The 18477-nt window shown below is 31.4% G+C and overlaps 1 long non-coding RNA gene across 1 annotated transcript; it reads left to right on the top strand.

Annotated features, from left to right (window-relative positions):
- Positions 1-1239: 1239 nt before the first annotated feature.
- LOC143046751 (uncharacterized) lies at positions 1240-3736 on the top strand. The gene is made up of 4 exons (XR_012969260.1): positions 1240-1278; positions 1967-2022; positions 2694-2879; positions 3613-3736. It is a non-coding gene; the product is annotated as an uncharacterized LOC143046751 (long non-coding RNA).
- Positions 3737-18477: the final 14741 nt, after the last annotated feature.

Below are 18477 nucleotides of genomic sequence, written 5' to 3'. Positions count from 1 at the left end.
AAAATATATAAGTAAGGACATGTCGCAACTAACAATTTAGTGAAAATAATTTGTCGAATTGTTATAAAGTGTTTGTAAATAAGCCAAATTAAGCCAAAATCAAAATTTAGAATATGACCTTGTCCTTTAACCTTTTTTGGACCAAGGATATCAAATCAAAAGACCTTAGGTCTCTATCACTTATGGTTTACCAGTTAGAAACGCATTTCACTTATATCAAATACATAAGGGGGAATAACTCTCATATGGAGTCTCCGGATAGCTTCGGTTAAATTAAAATCCTTATCCTTAAGATGTAACGAGCAATTTGGTAAAACAAATTTGTCGTAATCTTTTACGATTACGGAGGAGTAGTGGCCAAAAAAAAAACAGTGTTTGGGGAGGTAACTCTTACAACGTTAAGTATTTTGTTTCGCGGTTGTCAGTTTTTAAAGCATATAAACTTTACAATATCATATTCCAAATATCTAAGCGACATCTTGTGAAACAACAATACTACGCAAGAAAAAATTTAGGCGGAAGAAAAATAAAAATAATCAGAACGAAATCAATAGGTCTTTCCACGGAAAGGCGGAAAGACCTAATAATAATCAGAACAAAATCAATAGGTCTTTCCACGGAACCTAATAAGTATCTGCAAATGTAAATACTGTATAGCTTAATTGTTGGCCTATTTAAAGCAATGTTTGGTTTACAAAATACAAAATTTCTTTCTGGATTTTTAAAACTTAAATTAAATAAATTGATACACATCATGAAATGAGCAATGTAATGTAATTATGATTTAGACAACCAGGTCAAATAAGATCATGATTCTTAAGAATTCCCAATTTCTTGATGTTTCTTTTCCCCCGAAATGTATCTAAAGTGATAACAACAGAAAAATCATAAAAGCCTTTATTTTCTTAATGGCGCCGGTTATTTTTCATATTGGCACTGTTTTTTCTTCATAACGGCACTGTTTTTTTTCATAATGGCATTGTGATTTTTTTTTCAGAACAGCCCTATTCATCATAGCAGTTCTGTTTATTGACAATGACGTTGTATTACTGCCCTGTCAGTCTGCAATGAACAACATTTTGTTTTTTTATTAATAAAGGGACAGTTTCATACATAATGGTCTATCTAACTGGCTAATAATCGTATGCAATGCCCAAGGAATACAGACATCTGTGCTCATATTAAATGTGACATGTTGACAATGGAACTAGAACATGTATATAAAAACAGAGGATTAACGAACAGGTATATTAAACGGTTTATAGTAGGCTAATAGAGGTAAGTAATAAATATAAATATAAAATAGTATAACATAGGTACATGTATGTACTAAGTATATGATAGTATAACAGGTAAGTATTACACATATGATAGTATAACAATGATATGTCCTATGTAAAGAATAGTATAACATAGATTTGTACTAAGTATATGATAATACAACATAGGTATTTACTAAGCATATGACATCTTAAACATGCTGAGAGACTACTCTGAAGGTTTTCTTTGACGCCTTTCATGAAGTCATAATTATTTGAACGAATACTTAACTTGACTATATAATCAAAAGTTTTCTTATTAAGGTGTTTTTGTGATCAAATTTATCTAAATACATCCACGTTTTCGTTTTGTTATGTTATGAAACAAAACAAAATACTTCAGGTCTATACAGTGATGGTGATTTATTTCATTGGGATCTACCATCGAATTCTTTTTTTTTGGAGGCAAGAGATGTAGATGATTTCTGAGGTAATCAAAATAAAGATTTAGGTTAGGACATCGTTGCTTTTTTCACACAGCTTGCTTCATATTCATGTACCTTATGTTCAGATTATTTCGATTATTTATATTGATTTATTAATAATTTAATTGATAAAAGCCTGGAAAGACAACGAAAAAACAAACTAATGATATAAAAACCACCTGCATAATATTGACTATAACTACATAATATTATATATTATAGAATTAGAAAAATGAAGAGTACACTTGCTATAGTCCTGTTGTTCGTATGCCTTGTTGGTAAGTTTAATTATTTCCTAGACTTCAAACAGTAAATCTAATTTTGTGTTGACCTAGCGATTGATGTTGCGTTCTGTATTGGTTGAAATCGACAGAAAGCAGTTCTGGCTTTGCCGATCCGTATATTATAGCTTTTCTAGTTCCATTGTACTGGATGGATGATCGTGTACCAACATGTTTGAAATACATATGCTTGTCTGTGATGCGTTCAATTGTTTATATATATTTAATAAAAGATGCCAGTGTCAATGTTTAGGTTTAACCAAACATTTTTTTCAAATCAACACTCCAGGTAAATACCTATCATAGTGTTTTGCTTGATTTCGGTTTAACCGTTTCTATTTTGGCTTTCTTGTTCTCAATGAAAGTGTAGCCAGACTGCTTGATTAGATTCTCTGCATGACTTTGTTTTCTTTAACCAAGGGTAAGACAAAAAAGAGTACATGCGCAGCAGCACAAATAAGAAAAAACAACAACAAGGAAAGTATAAATGAGACCTTCAAAACTGACAAGTTTAACACTGAGCCTAGGACCAGTTTGAGCGGATTTCGAGAAGAATTTATTAGATTTAACGCAACCAAATTGATCGGACCCGCTCAAATAGAACATACTGAAAAGTTTAAGATTTCAAAACCAACATCAATAGCTCCTACGCATATTGTATATTTTAGGAATAGTATCCGTAAATGGACAGTCAGCTTTCATGACCGATGATCAATGCAAATTAGTTGTAAAAGGTTGTAAGTCCCGCAATTACAAAAAGGTGGTGCAGGCGGACAAGAATTGTAATGATTGTTGCAGACGATCTGGTTGTGCACGTGGTGATTGTAAAGGCAAACATTGTAAATGTAAAGGATGTAAGTTAAACATTATTAAGATATCTTTTCTTGCAAAGTGTGGTTTGTTCATTTTAACGCTTTTGATTTAGAACGTTGTCTATCATGGTTATCTTCTTATGCCATGTTGAAGAAATGTTTAAACAAACATTTTCCTTAATCAATTAATAAACATGAATGACTTTAGTGTGTGGTTCGACTGGTATCCAATCGTTATCTAATAAACTTGACATTTGTATATTCCGCAGTCATGCTGAAACATTTAAGCGGGGAACCATGCAGCCAAATGTGTGATATGCTCCGAGCCAGCAATCAAACAACAAGGAACATTCATTAACAGACATTTATCTTTTTTCATTATTTTCATCCCACAAATAGTGTTCGTTCATAAATTTTTCAAGACTGTCTTGCATACAGTAATGCTAACATATTCCTCTGTTATTTGTTGTTGTTTTGTTTGCGAGTTCACAACATTTCCGACACTGTAACATGCGTAACAGCATGTTGTATAAATGGTATATTGTGTTCCTTAGTATCTTATAATACAATACATCTCTTTGTTGCGGTTCAATCATAAAATTTGAGAATTGATCTCTTATGAGAACGAAACTCTTATTTCTGGAATAAATTACATCAGTTCGCTATTGAACAAAAGATCGGATATTTCTATTTATATTAACGTTTGGGAGCTTTAAACTAACCATTTCTATTTGAAATCATGCGTATTCATTTGCATTTTTGTCTTTTTTTTTAGGTTGAAGAGGATAAAAAGTAGCCATCTGAGACTCTCTCAAATTCACAGTTTACTGTTAACGCACTTTACTAAAATCTCGTTATATTCGAGACCTTCATTTGAATGATTAAAATAATTATAATTAGTTGCGTCTTTTTGATATATTTCGCATCTTTATTTTTAACGAAGAACTGAGATCACCTCCAAGTTTTGGTGAGTTTCGTGTTGCTCTGTTTTTAGTTTTCTATGTTGTCTTTTGTGTACTGTTGTTTGTCTGGTTTTGTTATTTTGTTTTCAACTTATGAGTTTGAATGCTACTTGTTCTATTGACTAGATACGGGAAAGTGTTAAGTGGATTGGTGGAGTGTTTTTTTGTCGTGACAAGTGATAATTGTAAAAAGGTTTAAAACAATGTTCATTGTCAACATATCAGAAATCACAAATTAATTTCTTTCATGCATAGAATCAAAATGATAAAACAGTTTACTAATGTAGATGCCTGATCTACATCTCTGAACTGTCAGTAGAAATTTTTATAATTGTATAAGATAAATTGAAGAACATTGATAATCAATGGTGAAATTAAAACATAATGTAGTCGTTTTTGTTTAAAGATTGATTGATTGTTGTTGCTTAACGTTCAGTAGGAAATATTTCATGCATGTTCAAGGCGATAATGAACACAGAAAAAAATCTGAAGTTATAAATTAAATTAAATGATGAATTTATATTTTTTCAAAGTATAAAACTGTCATAATGTCGAAGAAACCGAAATTTAATGTAAATGTCTAAAATTTAGGTGTTGTAGTTGATATTAGTCTCTAATGCATGAGTCTTTTAAAAAATGTTTTATTATTAATTGTTTTGGCTTTTGACTAGTTGTTAGTAACTGCGAGTACTCTCAAATCGTACTTTCTTGTTAATTTGACATGTTGATACTATTTGTAATGCTTTTTTGTTAATGTTAACACGGATCTTGTCTATTTACCAGCTTTGATTGTTTGGAATTACTACACATTTTCACTTCTTGTAGTGAATGAGCTTTATTTATTGTCTGAAATGCATTGTCATATGTACTAATGTTGAAGGTTTACATCCACAAGGCAACGACCTACAATAGATAAAATGGGTATAATTTTGTATTTCAATTTTGTGAATGTTTTACCGAGCGAGTACTCGATTAGTAAATCTTCACCCAATGACATACCTACAGTAAAATTGCAATTTAATCTTCTAAAATAAATATCACATGACTTTATAGCATTCGAGTGTCACTGATTAGTCTTTTGAAGACCAAACGTGCATCTGGTGCAAATGCAAAATTTCGATCCTGTTATCGATGATTAGTTTATTTTTAATTTATAATGTTTGTGTACACATGTTTGTAAAATAATTACCGGTTGGATCAAAACTGTACCGTATGCCTTATTGGCACTAAAATGAATTGTATATGAAAATTTCCTTAAAGAAGAAGTATCAAAAAAGGCAGCTTACATGTTCTTAAATTAATCCAAACTATAATTAGGTACAATATATTAGGGAATAAAATTTTAAATTGAACAAGTTACCATAACGAAATTTTGGCATTTTGTTATGGAAAGTTATAATCCGAATACTTTTGTCTCTTTACGTATTCGCTATCGTAGATCAGTGAAATATAACGACTGATTCGGAATTATTTTGAAACTAACAATGTTTTAAAGATTTTAACTCCTTGTTACTTTTCAGTTAATCAGGTTAGGACTATATTCATCTTTTGAAAAAATTTCTCCTTTTGATGAAATCGTTCCAATTCAAGTATAAAAGGTGAATTGAAAAAATAGCTTTTAAAAATCATGTGAGGGATAGCTACTTATTTGGTGAACTGTTTATTGTTCGAGAGGACATAGTCTAGACTATATGCTGACCTATAAAAGGACCACATACCTCCCGATCATGCCGATTTGATCATTACCTCATTGACAGCACAAGATATACTGCAGATTGGGCCAGTTGAAAAAAAGAATACGACAAAAGAGATGATTTCAGCTTCCAAATTGTAAACTTTCTATTCCTATGTTGCAACATTCCAGCAGCTCCTGCATACGGCGTATATATTTCCCAATTGATACGTTATCCTCGTGCTTGTATTTCCTATCATGATTTCCTTGATAGAGGGTTGCTGCTCACAGGGGAGCTATTTAACCAAGAGTTCAATATGATGAAGTTGTAATCATCCCTTGGTAAATCTTACGGACGCCATCAAGAGTTGGTTGACCGTTACGGAATTACCGTTTCACAGATGATAACGGATATGTTCCTGATGTCGTTACCACAATTCTGTTTCCATTCCACGAATGTTGCCTACACAATAAGACTATTTACAGGGTTTGTAATAATATGAGCACAACGACGGGAGCCACATGTGGAGCTGGATCTGCTTACTCTACTAGAGCATCTAAGAGCATCCCCGGTTTTTGGTGAGGTTCGTTTCGCTTAGACTTAAGTGTTCTATGTTGTGCCTTGTGTACTGTTATTTGTCTGTTTGTCTTTACATTTATTAGCCATGGCGTTGTCAGTTTAATTTCGATCTCTTAGTTTGACATTCCTTCTGGTATCTTTCTCTCCCTTTTGCTTTTAAACATTTTGGTTCCATTGTTAACTATTTTGTAGGGGAAAAAAAGCAAATACGAAATAAACAAAATAAATTTAGATCAATGATTTTTAAGATATATTTCAACCAACCGAATACATGTGGCCCTGTTCATTGTATACAGGCAGTAAAATATATAATAGCAGTTGGGTATACCTGTAAAGACCCGAATATATCGTCTGCTAAATTACGCTTTTAATTTTACTCTTTGAATTTGTTAAAACATTCAATTCTAATTGTCCGTGATGCATATAAGACAAATTTTGTTTTTGATTTGTAATATTCAACGAGGCTTAACGTTAAGTGTGTGCTCATCAAATTCAAGAGAAACATAAAAAGTTAAATAACAAAAATACTCCGAGGTAAATTTAAAACGGAATGTCCTTAATCAAATAACTAAATCAAAAGCAAATACATATTGAACGAATGGAGAACAACTATAACATTCCTGACTTGGTATAGGCATGTTATTATGTAGAAAATTTTGGATTGATCCTGGTTTTATAGATAGCTAAACCTCTCAATTGTATAACAGTCGCTTTAAATTCCATTATATTGACAACGATGTGTAAATAAAACCAACAGACATAATAGGTAAAAATGTCAAAAATAGAAGTACAGCAGTCAGCATTGCATAATCTTAATCAATATAAAAACAAACAATAATAAAACAAAGCACATAAGCAAAACTAAGAGACAAGAATACAAAAATTGTACCATATTGCAATAACGCAATAATGACAATGACGAAATTTATAAGTACAGAGCCACGCCATGTGTATAAATGAAAAATGAAGAGGCATATAGACAAAGCACACTATCAAAAAATAAATACACAGATTATCACAGAGGAATGACACAATGACGAGGTGTATTAGTACAGTGTCACGTCAAATGGATATAACTAAAAGAGACTAAACAGTAAGAGTTATGTTCATAAAGACAAACAAAAGAATATTTTATCACGTTTTTTTTTATTAATAAACAACCTCAATATCCATAATTTATATTTCAAGACCATCGTGTATTATTTGTGCAGTTTTTACGGAATATTTATCAACAGGTTTGGCACCTTCCGATGACCTTAGAATAAGGATGAGACGTTATTTGACGTAAACCTGGTTCATTGACAAAGAAAGCTGTGTATTTTGTTTCCTTAATTTCTTGTTAGTTCTTGTGGATATATTAATGTAAGCAAATCAGAAAAGTTTGGATTATTAATGGAAATAACATCATCAATATATCTGAATATGAAATTAAATGACCTGTTTCTTTTATCTTCTTGTTTTTGAAAAGTGTCTGGAAGAACTCCGATTTATATAAAAATAAGGAAAAGAGTACAAGAGGCGCCCATTATGTCCACATAGGAAAGCCGACAATTTGTTGAAAAGTCTACCTCCAAGTTCAACAAGTATGTTTATAATAAGAAACTCCGGCATACTGATAACTTATTCCCCTGCGTAGCATGTTTTACCTTTTGGTTCACTATCAACTAGATATGGCGTAAGGTATCCTAAAGAAATAAATTTATAGCGTATGTATGCAACCATGTTTATGTAAAAAAAAACATTTGGATTATTTTATAATCATGTGTAAATTTGACTGGCATGTGTGCCTCGATCATGTGCTGCCAGGTCTGTTTGATAGTTTTCTATTTAATAATCACCTCAATGGTACATTTTCAGTGAAAAACATTACCAAGTAAGATATACAACAATTATTCGGATACTGGAAAGTATATTGTGTAAAATGAAAAAAAAAAAGAAACAACAAACAAATGATAAAATAAATGCTTTTTTAAAAGTTCAAACATAATCTATTTATATATTATAAAGTCATTTTAAAAATGTTGACTTTTTCGAACAGTGTTCAGTATGTTTATTGTTCAATTATGTTTTGTATCGTCCATATTAAAATATATCATACTGCTGTTTTTCTTTTCTGTTTAGGCATATGATAGAAAGGTTTCATATCGAATTTACTACATTTGGGGTCCGACTTGCGTTAACTTTTTGAACTTCTATTTGAGAACTTCGCAAAAAGATCAATAAATTAATCTTTCATTTTTCTCTATTGTTGAAGCATATGATAAAAAGATCATAACATGCGGCTCTTGGGCTGATATTAAACCTAAGGCTGATAATACATGCGATATGAAACATGCCATGTAATAATCTGATAATATCAAATGAAAAAATAACAATCTTATCATACTTACTGGGAATGTCAATGTAAACGAAGGTAACTCAAAATATTGTGGAAATACAGAATTGGACAAACTGTCAAACAAAAAATTGTTTTACCGTCAGTGTTTAGTAATAATAAATCTTTACTTTTACAAATTAGGAAGACTTAGGGGACAACTATTTAACTATAAAAGGGATTGTTTTTTTTTGTCAGAGTCAGATCATTTCTTTATTAGTTTTACGATGTTATCAATCCAATTACCTTTTTTCATAATTTAACACTAATCTTGATTCAGAATATGTTTATTTTCATCTGCTAGACCAAAATATTGTTTTTTCATAAAATTAAGGGTCAGAATATTGTTAAATGAGAAAAAACACAACTCTCCCTTGGGGTGAAATGGTCGTTCCCTTACATTTTTTACCATCGAGCGGGACATTGTCATCACTGTTCTTTCTTGTATTCCATTCTCATGTATTATAGCGTTAACATATCTAATCTGGTATCAATCACAAATAGGTCAACAAATTAAAAATAATTTCTACAAGGATTATTAATTGATAACATGAATAAAGGCGTCGTTCCATTTAAAAACTGTCCCTTTGGTATCTTTCGTCCCTCTTTTACAAAGATTAGAAAAATCAAAAAATATTATGATCTAAATGTCAAGAAAAACATCAATACAAATCACTGTTCCATCAGCCAAGTTGGTCGTCAACAGATACATAGTTTCAACCGTCAAGTTACAGAATAACTCCAAGTGCACAACAAAGAACACTTCCAAATGCCAAGAAAAGAACACTGTGATTAAAACAACATGGTTGGCTTACAATTTTTTTAGACCCAAACAAATGACTTCAAAGTGATAATAAACTTATTTCTGTTTAAATAGACAATCGCTAGCTAGTAAATTTACAATTTGGAAAATCATTGGTTTTGAAGCTGTTGCATCTTGCTTATTTGGAAAATGTCATACAAATTACCAGCGTTTATGCTAGCGGCATATTGACCATACATAATTCAAATATGTCATAAATGAACAATTCTAATTAAAAATACATATTATTGAAATATACAGTTCCCTATAATGCTTAATATAACAGGGGATGTAGTTCTGTGTTGAGCAAATTTGCTTCTCCCAACCCCAATATTTTTTTACTGGCTTTACACGCGAAAGGAACCACGGTGGACATAAATGTTTTGAATCAATGATTGTATCTTTTTTTATTTTTCGTGTTTCCTGTTTATTTTTACAAAATGGATAACGTTGGCAACAAGATCTTATGTTCACAAGCAATGTGCAGTATATAGACTACTATCAAAATCCGTGGCAGTGTGCTTTTACTGACTAGGACGCTTTAACAATTATATTTTGACAGTTAGATGTGGAATAAGGAGGCGGTGCTATTATAACATAAAACTTTTAAGTTTTAAAATTAGTTTGTCCGCTAACACTGAGTAAATATCCATATTTTCGGGGGGGGGGGGGGGGGGGGGTCAAACTAGACATTTTACTGAATCAACTGACTTTTCATGACTGTTTTACGATTGAATGGCAAATTCTTCAAACAAAACCTTAATGTTTTGTACACCGATTCAACAAAAAATTTAACAAAAAAGAAGCGTGGCATTACTTGAATGCACTTGTTGTCCCCCCCCCCCCCAAAAAAAAACTTTCGGGATCGGACGTGTATATCAAAATGCACAAAAATTTGGGATGTAGGGTAATAAACATCAATAATTTTTGACACCTCTATTAAATATTATGACGTCACAGTTACGTCATCATATGTGTCTGTTTCCTGAAAACCAGGAAAACGAAGAATACTGCAGGATTTATGCAGTTGAGCACTCATATTCCCTTCGTAAAAACATTGTGGGAATCCTTTGAGAAAATTTAAAAAATAGTTTATTTTAGAGCTAATGCAATCATTTTTAGAATTTGATGGATGCAGAAAATAGTTTTGTCGTTAACTGTCCAGTAGTATTGTATTAATTAATGGGTGTTTTTTTCATAATTCCCTGTTATATTTCCATGGCCTGTTATTATGGTGGAGGGTGCCCATAATTCCAAGAGGCAACGTCGAAGAATATTACTTCAAAGACCCCGAGGCCGTAATAACTGAGGGCAGACAAATAGCAGGGTCAATTTGAAAACACCCATGTCTAATATTTACACTAATAAAACCGTCAATGTTAAATATCTAACAAATCCAAATCATTATGTTGGTGAATAAATTGTATATGTATACCTCGTCTAAACATCAGCCCAACAATATTAGACCTGTAAATTTGCTTTCGCAAATTTTTTGTTCTTCCCTCGCCGGGATTCGAACTCATGCGAACTCATTCGAACTTAATATATATATATATATATATATAATTAGAGCAAATGCAGTATTAAAATGAAACTTTAAAATTGGTGTTATGGAATAACATGTAAACGTTAATATAAGCATTGTCCGATATAAAGCGATGTATGGCATACAAAATACAAGATATCTTTCTGGATTGAATTTTTAAAACTTGATATGAATAAATTGCACGATATACATCAAGGAATACAGACATATGTGGTTGTATTAAATGTCACATGTTGACAATAGGACACGAACATGTAAATAAAAGCAGAGGAATTACGAACATGCATGTCTAACCGGTTTATAGGAGACTAACAGAGGTATGAACTAAGTATATGATAGTATAACAGAGGTATGTACTTAGCATAGGATAGTATAACAGAGGTATGTACTAGGTATAAAATAGTATAACATAGATTTGTAATAAGTATATGATAGTATAACAGGTATGTACTAAGTATATCATAGTAAAACAAAGATATGTACTAGGTATTAAATAGTATAACATAGATTTGTAATAATGATATGATAGTATTACAGGTAAGTACTAAGTATATGATAGTATAACAAAGATATGTACTAGGAATATAATAGTATAACATAGATATGTACTAAGTATATGATAGTATAACATAAGTACATGTATGTACTAAGTATATGATAGTATAACATAAGTACATGTATGTACTAAGTAAATAGTTATCAAAGGTATCAGGATTATAATTTAGTACGCCAGACGTATATGATAGTATAACATAGATATGTACTAAGTATATGATAGTATAACAGGTATGTACTAGGTATATGATAGTATAACAAAGATATGTACTAGGTATGAAATAGTATAACTTAGATTTGTAATAATGATATGATAGTATTACAGGTAAGTACTAAGTATATGATAGTATAACAAAGATATGTACTAGGTATAAAATAGTATAACATAGATTTGTAATAATGATATGATAGTATTACAGGTATGTACTAAGTATATCATAGTAAAACAAAGATATGTACTAGGTATAAAATAGTATAACATAGATTTGTAATAATGATATGATAGTATTACAGGTAAGTACTAAGTATATGATAGTATAACAAAGATATGTACTAGGTATAGAATAGTATAACATAGATATGTACTAAGTATATGATAGTATAACATAAGTACATGTATGTACTAAGTATATAGTTATCAAAGGTATCAGGATTATAATTTGGTACGCCAGACGTATATGATAGTATAACAGAGATATGTACTAAGTATATGATAGTATAACATAAATACATGTATGTACTAAGTATATGATAATACAACATCAGTATTTACTAACTATACGACATTTTAAACATGCTCAGATACTACTTTGAATTTTTTTTCTGTGATGCCTCTCATGAAGTCATAATTATTTGTACCAATACTTAACTTGACTATATAATCAAAAGATGATTTTATTAAGGTATTTTGTTATCAAATTTATTTAAATACTTCCACGTTTTCGTTTTGTTTTGTTATGAAACAAACAAAAAATTTCAGGTCTATACAGTGATGGTGATTTTTTTTATTGGGATCTACCATGGATTTCTTTTTTTGGAAGGCAAGAGATGTAGATGATTTTTGAGGTTATCGAAATAAAGACATTTTTTTCGAATTTTGGTTAGGACATCGTTGCTTTTTTCACACAGCTTGCTTGAAGTCGACAGAAAGCAGTTCTGGCTTTGCCGAGATTGTATTATAGCTCTGCTAGTTCCATTGTACTGAATGGATGATTGTGTACCAATATGTTTGAAATACATAAGCTTGTCTGTGATGCGTTCAATTGTTTATATATATTTAATAAAAGGTGACAATGTCAATGTTTATGTTTAATATGTTTAACCAAACATTTTAAAATCAGCACTCCAGTTAAATACCAATAATAGTGTTTGGCTTGATTTCGGTTTAACCGTTTATATTTTGGCTTTCTAGTTCTAAATACAAGTTCAGACTGCTTGATTAGATTCTCTGCATGATTTTGTTTTATTTGACCAAGGGTAAAACAAAAATTAGTACATGCGCAGCAACAAAAATAAAACATCAACAACAAAGGAACGACAATTTTTATGTTGTTCTTTATTTGAAAGTATCAATGAGGCCTTCAAAACTGACAAATTTTGCAAGTTTAAGACTGACACTAGGACCAGTTTGGACGGATTTCGAGAAGACTTTGATATATTTAACACAACCAAATTGATCGGACCCGGTCAAATAGAACATACTGAAAAGTATAAGATTTCTAAACCAAAATTAATAGTTCCTACGCATATTGTATAATTTAGGAATAGTATCAGTAAATGGACAGTCACTTTACATGACCGATGATCAATGCAAACTAGTTGTAAAAGGTTGCATTTCAAACAATTACAAAAATGCTGTACAAGCGGACAGGAATTGTAATGACTGTTGCAGACGATCTGGTTGTGCACGTGGTGATTGCAAAGGCAAACATTGTATACTAAATGTAAAGGATGTAAGTTAAACATTATTTAGATATTTAGAAGCGTGGTTTGTTTATTTAAACGCTTTTGATTTAGTATCTTGTCTATCATGATTATCTTCTTATGCAATTTTCAAGACAAAAGTTAAAATAAGCATTCTCCTTTATCAATTAATAAACATAAATGACATTTATTGTGTGGTTCGACTGGTATCCGACCTTTATCTGATAACCTTGACATTTGTATATTCCGCAGACATACTAAAAAACAATCAAACAACAAGGAACATTCATTAACAGACTTTCATCTTTTTTCATTATTTTCATCCCACAAATAGTATCCGTTCACAATTTTTTAAAGATTTTCTTGCATACAGTAATGCCAACATACCGGTATTCGTCCGTTTTTTGTTGTTGTTTTGTTTGCGAGATGCACAACATTTTCGAAACTGTAACATGCGTAACAGCGTGTTGTATAAATGGTATATGGTGTTCCTTAGTATCTAATAATACAATACATCTCTTTGTCGCCGTTCAATCATAAAATTTGAGACTTGATCTCTTATGATTTTATAATTAAGAAAATAAACCACATGTTTCTTGAATAAATTACATAAGTTTGCTATTGAACAAAAGTTCGGATATTTCTATTTATATTAACGTTTGGGAGCTTCAATTTGATATCATGCGTATATATTTGCATTTTCGTCTTCTTTTTTTTTTAGGTTGAAGAGGATAAAAAGTAGCCAGTTGAGACTCTTTCAAATTCACAGTTTACTGTTAACGTACTATACTAAAATCTCGTTATATTCGACACCTTCTTTTGAATGATTAAAATAGTTATATTCAGTAACATCTTTTTGATATATTTCGCATCTTTTTTTTTACGAAGAACTGAGATCACCTCCAAGTTTTGGTGAGGTTCGTGTTGCTCGGTTTTTAGTTTTCTATGTTGTCTTTTGTGTACTGTTGTTTGTCTGGTGTTGTAATTTTGTTTTCAACTTTTGAGTTTGAATGCTCCTTTGGTGTCTCTTTCACAGCTACTTGTTCTATTGACTAGATACGAGAAAGTGTTAAGTAGTGGAGTGGTTTTCTGTCATGACAAGTGATAATTGTAAAAAAGGTTTAAAACAATGTTCATTGTCAACATAACAGAAATTAACAAATTCGTTTCCTAAATGCCATGTTTTACATAGAACCAAAATGATAAAAGGGTTTACTAATGCAGATAGTACCTGATCTACATCTTTGAACTGTCAGTAACAATTTCTATAATTGTTTAAAATATGATGAAAAACAATCGTATGAAATTGAAACGTGAGAGCCTGAAATAGCTCTTGACGAGAAAAGGACCTTGGTGTGAATCTACACTGCTTTTGAAAATACTACTAACATCTTATTAACGATTTGCATTATACTAGCATGCGTCACTGGTTTCAAGAGAACTATCGTTTGAATTTTATGGGAGGCTAGGATGAAAAAAATTGTCCTGGTTTTTTAAGTTGTAATCAGGCTCTGTCCTGCCTGTTTATTTTTCATTATATTTGTTCCTGCATTTTTATTTAGTTTTGACTTTTATTTCATAAATTAAAATCCTGTCGTTTTTACCACCACCACCACCACCATAAAAATTCCGATGGTCGCTCACTTGTAAACAAGTTCTTATTGTCTGATTGGCCGGTTTGCTGAGAATTGTTTATATTATCACAACCGTTGGATTTCAATAGAATACATGACAATCAAATACGGACAACTATTCTAACTATCAAGACATAGAATATAATTTATAAGCGGCACAAATTACACCCACAAAAGGACCAAAGGCATACTATCAATCATATCAAGTGGTCACATATTATCATCATACTAGAATATACCTCAGGATATCTTCGCACTCTGAGAGACCGTACGACATCATTTAAAAAAAAGTTTCGAATACGAAATCTATCATATATATAGAGCAAAGTTTTCAGGATACATAATGTTGTCCCTTTGTTTAATTAATTGATTGTTTGTTGCTTAACGTCCAGTGGCAAATATGTCATGCATGTTCATGATCATTAACTGAATTGAAAAAATCTGAAGCTTTCAATTAAATAATGAATTAATATTCTTTTAACTGTGTCAAGAATTATATAATGTAATATAAAAATCTGGCCACAAGCGGTCTAGGGCGTCCGCGTCTACCTAGTTTGGCACCATATCTAAATCTGTGGACATTGCCGAATTCTATCCTGTGTGTTAAATGTAGGAATTGCTGTATGAAATCTCTGATAACTTCTTCGGTGTTTTCTCCTTCGGTTTCCGTCAAACCAGTAAACACCAAGTTATTCTTCATTGATCTGCATTGAAGGTCAATAACGGTGCTCTGTAGATTTTCATTTTCTTGTTTTGCGTTATTGCCGACTGTTTTAATTTCATTTCTCAGCTCCAAAGTGTTATCTGCAAGGTCATTTGATACTTTACTAATGGATGATTTAACCGATCTTACATCTTTAACGTTGTTTTCGTGATTTACCTTGAAATCGTCCACGAAGTCGCTAATTCCCTGTAGGTTATTATTAGCATCAGTTTGAATTTTTTCATATTTTTTACTTCTTTATTTAGTTCAGTGTGATCATGTTTTAATTGGGACATTTTTCCAACAGAAGTCACTGGAAAGTAACATACTAGTTTATTAAAGTTGTCTTGTGAATATGGTGTATTGCAGTCATGTTACGATATTTGAAATCTAGAGATTCTTAAAAACACCGTAGACATATCGGAATGGCCCTAGACCTCAGTATCACTGTATGCAGTTACAAAAAGACTAGCCTTTCACTTGCATACAAAATGTGTATTAAATGAATGGATCGTGCACAACAGAGACTTGCAAATATACCGCTAGAAGTAAATGTCACCCCAAGCCTACATGCAAGAATGTAATTAGCGATGAAAACCAACTATGGCATCAATATTTATTTTTTACGTATTTGAATATTATAAAAATAATACATTGTCATGTATTAAACCATCATTGTTTTTTTTTTATTATTGAAACTTTTAAAATGTAATTTAAAAGAAATACATATATATGGTCCAAATACTCATATGGTCCGACCCGTTAATGACCAAACGAGTATTATACTCATATAGTCTGACCATACGCGTATGGTCAGACCATATGAGTATACGCATATGGTCATGACTATACGCGTATGGTCCAAATACTCATATGGTCTGGAACATATATAATAATTAAAGCATGCAGTTCCCTCTTAATGCTTAATATAACCGGCGATGGAGTTCTGTGTTAAGCACATTTTCGCCTAGCAACCTAAACAATTTTTTATTCTGTTTTTCGTATTTCCTGGTTTTTTTACAAAATGGATAGTGTGAGTAATTTTACATTGAGATCTGAATTTTCACTAGCAATATGCACCATATTATCCATGTCGGCAAACTGAAAAATACGTGTCAGTGTTATCATATTAACCATCTCACGGACGCTGAACTTATAAAATTATGACTGTCATAGGTAGAATAAGGAAACGGTGCCAAGTAAAATACAAGTTTTAAGATTACTTATTCAGCAAACGTTTGAATTGCATTTATATTAAACAAAATTCCTAATGTTTCAAATTTGTACATAGATTCAACATTTACTTCTTCATAATAGAATAAGCATTATCTGAATATTTGGTCCCAAAATAATAAAGCTTTCAAAAACTATATCAAATTGCCCATTTTTTTTTAAAGTGCATAGGATAAAAAATATACATAAATAACGCAACTGTTTTAAATGTTATAACGTCACAGCTACTCCATCATGCGTGGCCCATGTCATGAAAATAAAGAAAACTGCAGAATTTATGCAGCTGTCCATCCATGTTTCCTTTGTGAAAAAATTGTGAATCCTTTGAGTAAATTTCAGAATAAAGTGTGCTTTTCTTTCTGTCTGGCTGGTAAATTGTGAAAATTAGGACAAATTTAAAGAGATACGGCTAAGAGGAATATGACTAATTTGAATTTTAAAACCCAGGTTATTTCTAATATTTGAATGATGGACAAATAATCTTGTATGAATTGTACGATGTTTTACGTTTGCAGTTAGATTCAAAACAAATTGGACATAGCTATATAATATGGTTAATTGCTACCTCAGTTTGCTATTAATAAGTATTGCAATTTTCATTGTTATTAAATGTAATATCAGTATTTAGTTCAATTATAAGCTTAAATCAATCCCAATTCTATCTTATTTTTTGAGAAATAGTTTTAGTCATTCAAATGTGACGTCATTTTTTGAGTGCTGTTTAAGAATTTCAAATGTGACATCATTTTTTGTGCCTTTTTACCACTTCGTATGTGACGTCACTTTTTTTCTCACTTTTTGCGTTGAGGCCTTGACTATGTCGGGTGTGTCTATTTTTTGTGTGGGTTTATGTAATGTATCCGGGTTTTGTTTTCTGTAATTAGTTAATTCTTCAGTTCTATCATGTATATCTTTTACATAGTCATTTTATAAAATTTACTGTTTGCAAAAGCATAAATTGTTCTAAATAATAAGGATGTTCTTATCCCAAGCAGAAAACCCTAGCCATATTTGGCACAACCATTTTGAACTTTTGATCCTCAGTGCTGTACAACGTTGTGCTTGTTTTGACTTTCGAAGTTTTGTATCTGGAGGTAACTGGTAGGTCCTTTGTGGACGAGGCGCGCTTCTGGCGTATTGAATTTTAAACCTAGTGCCTTTTGTTAGCTATTATTCGTGTGTTTCTTTGTCTAATATGTTCTCTTATTTATTTGTATTTTAGTCCTGTAATGTTATGTTGTCATTTTAATGTTAAATTTATCGTTGCCATTAGAGCGGGAGGTTTGGCATGCCACAAAACCAGGTTCAACCCACCATTTTTTTCTTTTAAAAAATGTCCTGAACCAAGTCAGGAATATGGCCATTGTTATATTATAGTTCGTTTCTGTGTGTGTTACATTTTAACGTTGTGATTCCGTTGTGTCGTTTGTTTTCTCTTATATTTAAGTGTGAATTCACATTACTTTAATACGTGTTACGGTACTTTACTATCCCAAATTCATGTTTTTGGTTTTGATCTTATATTTGTTATTCTCATCGGATTTTGTCTAATGCTTAGTCCGTTTCTGTGTGTGTTACATTTTAATGTTGTGTCGTTGTTCTTCTCTTATATTTAATGCGTTTCCCTCAGTTTTAGTTTGTTACCCCGATTTTGTT

This window comes from Mytilus galloprovincialis, chromosome 9 (genome assembly GCF_965363235.1).
Source record: "Mytilus galloprovincialis chromosome 9, xbMytGall1.hap1.1, whole genome shotgun sequence".
Taxonomy (NCBI): Eukaryota; Metazoa; Mollusca; class Bivalvia; order Mytilida; family Mytilidae; genus Mytilus; species Mytilus galloprovincialis.
Note: the sequence above shows the minus strand (reverse complement) of the source record. Positions and strands in the feature narration are given on the sequence as shown.